This window comes from Nicotiana tomentosiformis, chromosome 8 (assembly GCF_000390325.3).
Source record: "Nicotiana tomentosiformis chromosome 8, ASM39032v3, whole genome shotgun sequence".
Lineage (NCBI taxonomy): Eukaryota > Viridiplantae > Streptophyta > Magnoliopsida > Solanales > Solanaceae > Nicotiana > Nicotiana tomentosiformis.
This window is the reverse complement of record NC_090819.1, coordinates 142,490,182-142,494,785: the sequence shown is the minus strand read 5'-3', so window position 1 is coordinate 142,494,785 and position 4,604 is coordinate 142,490,182. Positions and strand designations below refer to the sequence as shown.

The 4,604-nt window shown below is 35.0% G+C and overlaps 1 long non-coding RNA gene across 1 annotated transcript; it reads left to right on the top strand.

Moving 5' to 3' along the window:
• Positions 1 to 2,877: 2,877 nt before the first annotated feature.
• On the top strand, positions 2,878 to 4,271 carry LOC138896984 (uncharacterized). Its single transcript, XR_011410677.1, has 2 exons — positions 2,878 to 3,814; positions 3,927 to 4,271. It is a non-coding gene; the product is annotated as an uncharacterized lncRNA (long non-coding RNA).
• Positions 4,272 to 4,604: the final 333 nt, after the last annotated feature.

Below are 4,604 nucleotides of genomic sequence, written 5' to 3'. Positions count from 1 at the left end.
TGAAATATGCTGAAATCAAAAAAGGAAACTATAGTTAAAGCTTCTGCACACAAATGTCATATATCATTGATAGACATAAACCATGGATCCTTCATGCTACTCAGATTTAACCATAGAAGCAATTTTAGTGTCGTTGCACCTCTCTATGCAAATCTTCCCTTGTTCCCTTTGGAGTTGTTAACTTACATACACCGTTCCCTCTGATATCATAAAAACTATGGCATTTATGACGTTGTGAGAGCTTTAATACTTGAGTACGGTTACTCTTATACGCTCTTAATGCTTATAGTTTCAAGGCAAAGCGTAAGCTGTTGCCTGGGATGGCTGGGGACCTGTGACTTAATTTTCTGAAAAAGTAAGAGAAGACGTGTTATACGGGGGACTTCAAAAAAAAAGAGCACTAAGAACATTTTTAGAATAAAAAGAAGTTGTTACTCATCACCATTATGTTCATAGGTTCTAATAAGATCATAACCGATTTATTTGCTTTGCAAAACATCTTGATCAGAACTTAAACAGTATTCAATAGGAAATAAATGTCAAGTATTTTGATATCAACATTCAGTAATAGACAGAGTACTGATTCATTAACTTCTTCAAGGTTACAAAACTCATGTGCTCCATGAAAACTCATATGCTCCATTGAGGGCAGCGATAGAAATAGTGTCTATAGGTGAAGCTTTACAACATGGTCGACGACAGATTCAAGCTTGCGGTGCCCGGAACTTTTAACCCCTCGTTCTCTATAAGATCCATTGATGCCCTGTTTTCTTATCCCCTGTTATTCTCTTTCGGAACCTCCTCACTGGGTGTGCTCTAAATGGACGTGACTGAAACCCCTCTGTTTCAGACCCTTTCCCCTCCCGTTTTTGTGCAGAGAATGAGAAACTGCTCCTTTGTGTGTTGTGTGTGTGAAAGATATATAGGTGTAGGTATAACGATTTAATTGGTGGCCAAAAAAAAAAAGAGTGTATCATGTGAGTTTTGTTGAAGAACATGTGAGTTTGTTACAAAAGATAAAAGATAATGAATAATCTCGCCACATGGAAATGGAAATGATTCATTGGCTCTTGCTTTAATTAATATATTTTTTTCTATTAAGAGTGTAAAATAAAAATACTAGCTAAATATTTTAAAATCAAGATCATATAATTTTCTTAAATAAAACCTATAAATGTGAAATAAAGCTAAAATACCAAGATTAAACTTAAAAGATAGTTAAATGCTAAAAAGTGATGAAAAGAGTTAAATATGGTCAATAAGAATTAAATATGGTCAAAAATTAGGTGCTAACAACTGTTTGCCTTGTTGCGTGTATTCTCTTTGTCGTTTCTTTGACTCTAAATTTTTGAAACATGTTCCCGACTTAAGACTTGTCGTTCTTGAGCATTTTGAGAATGTGAAACAGGTTCCGCATCTAATTCTTATTACTAAATTTATTAGATTATCAAAACATAACATGACACTTGCACTTTTAATGTTGTGAAGAGGGCAAGCATTGTAAAGATACAATATGTTGTATTCCATTCTATCATAGGCTAAAATACTGTGTTGTCAATGCATCAAGATTTTTTGTGAAACAGAGCTTGGTTGAAACGTACGGAATGAGAACATCAAGAATTTTCAGTGGCTGTAAAGAACATCGTTATTCGTTCTCTTATTTATTCGTATGGATACAATTAATTACTTTGTTATCTGGGATTTGTCAAACGAATGGTATAATGGAGGCCATCGACAAAAAGAACTTTCAATAGGTATGTCTTGAGTTCATTAGTAAAATAAATGAAGCATCCCCTGCTAGTACACTTAGCTCAACATTTTTCCATCTCAACAGCTCTCTTTGTATTAGTAAAAAATAAACTCATGAGTTATAATGCAATATGTGTCAGCAAAGAAAGTGAAGAATGGTGTGTAAAATACATTAGAAGCTAAACAAATCAGTACTGTAACCATTAGTTCCGGAACTGTTCATAAAAGAATAGTTCGGATATGGTACAAAGGATCGCTCATAGTTACGAATAAAAAAAGGATCAACTAATCCCGGATTACACGAAATTTGTCATTATTATTCCATCAGTTTCAAACAAATTTTAAAACCAAATACATACTTCTTTTTGTTGGACCAAAGATGTAAGGATTGGGATGTTCAGGCAGTGGCAATAGCACCATACAAGTTTGAAAACATAAAAGCACTTCCAACCCGGTGGAGAGGTCTTACTAATGAAGAACTTTCAAAAGTGACTGGGATTTTTGGTTCTGTTTTTGTGCATATGAGTGGCTTTATTGGAGTTAATCATAGCTATGAAGGTGCACTTTCAATGGCAAAAGCAGGTCTCTAGCAGGGTTAATTCTTAAGTGAATTAATAGTCTTGGAATTTTTTATACTTCTTTCAACTAAGAATATAATTTGCCTCAAGTAACTCTAGTTAAACTACAAACTCTAGCTAAACTATCTCATACAAGTCCATCTAGGTTTCTAAAATTACAATAAGGCATTCAAGAACTTCTGCAACATAAGATTCCTTCTTCTATTAAGCTCAATAAATATGATCAACATTCACCAATTAATTTTTAGAAATATTCATATTTCAGAAAACTTTATTTTATAATTCTAATATATTATTAAATAAATATTTATGTTAATATTTAATCATGATATGGGAACACACATAACAGCGTACACTAAAAACTAGTACTCATTCACAAGGAAAAGGTAGAACAGATAGAATTGGACAGTAATACCTCTCCTAAACCAAGAAGAATACTAAATGAGGAATTTAATGATAAAAAATAATAATTTGAATAATAAGGCACTCCGATGGTAATAATTAAAGCAAATAATTAGTGATGTCTAAAAGAATGGGGACTTACTCCATCTAAACCTCTGCCTATTGGCAGAAAACAAAACAAGAAGACATACAGATTGATCTGCCCTTCTCTCTTTCCTGTCTCTCTCTGTACCCGAAAGGCCGAAACTATTATGGCCACTAGCGGTAATGGTGGCCGACCTTTCTATGAGGATTTAGCGGTGGATATTCTACTCAGGTTGCCAGTGGAGTCCTTGTTGCGATTCAAATGCGTCTGCAAGAACTGGTACGAGATAATGGAGAGCCATAGCTTCATCAGAGAACACATGAATTGGAACAACAAGAGCAAATCCCCTCAAATCTTGATTTATGATCATAGTGCCCTAGATGATTCCTCTCCAATCACTTTTTTTTCGGTTTCAGATGCTGGTGTACATGAAAATCCACCTGATTATCTCCAGGGCTTTAGAGGTATGACATACCTTTTAGGTTCCGTGGATGGCTTATTTTTGTAGGAGCGAGAAATTGATGGCAGCATATTCAACATCTCCTTGTCATTGTGGAATCCTGCCCCCCTTCCAGTAGCCAACTTCGAGCTTCAGCCCATGACTAATGACTACAAGGTTGTTTGGTTTCGGTCCTTCTGTGATGACATCAGAAAACATACTATCCCTCGACAATATGCAGCAGTCCATTCTTGTTCTAGGGATTCGTGGAGAATCCTTGAACCTACAAATCTCATACATGAATTCTGTGTAGAATCCGTTGGGACTGCTTATTTAAATGGAACTTATTATTGGCTGCTATGCGGCGGGGGTTGTACTTCTTATGATTTAGCGTTCTTTCATTTGACTTTGACAATGAGGTGTTTGTAGAAATCGGAGGGCTAGATGTTGGGCGCGCTTTCAATCATTGCAATGTGAGACTGGTATTTCTTGATGACTTCATTGCCCTCATGACCGTTGTTGAAGGATTTGTTTATGATATATGGGTAATGATCCAATCAGGTATTTGGAACAAACAATTTACCTTTCAATGCACTTCGTATATAAAGTCTTGGTATTCTAGCGCTCTCAGTTTTGTAAATAAACGTTGCCGCCTATTCTCCTATGATGTTAGGACTCAGACGACGAGGAATCTCGGATTTCGTCATCCAGGCCTGAGGAGAGCCATCTAAAAAACCACAGATGGTTGTTCCGTTCATTTTTATAATCAGAGCTTAGTAATAATTATACGAGAGAATGGAGAGCCGAACCATTGAAGCTTATTGACATATTTGACTCATTGATTTAGCTTTAAACAAGAGTGGATAATATGTTACCACTCAGCCTCAAGTTTCCCTGGCTAAGTTTGTCTGATGTCAATAAACATTTCTGGTTTAAAGATCACAATCATATTATTATTATTATTGCTTTGTTTCAGATATAACTTTACCGTTATAATTACTGTAATTTCTTTCTTGGAGATCACAATTTCACTTGATTGAATATATATATATATATATATATATATATATATATGATTGCCTTTTTTGTTTTTAGCGTTGCTGAACCTTTATAATATTTGAATACGCCACATCATTAGAATTTACATGATCGACCGAAGAGATGAATCGTTTGGCAAAAGAATAGCCTTTGTCGGAGGCTACTGTTATTTGTTATTTCTACAAATATTTGAATCAAGCGTGTTATAAGTTTTGTATTATCTTCCTCCGTAATGGGAAGAAATCTTCTCCGTTGTTTCCACATTGATGTAGTCAGAAATTGAGTTCAAATATAAAGGGTTGATTATCCCTTC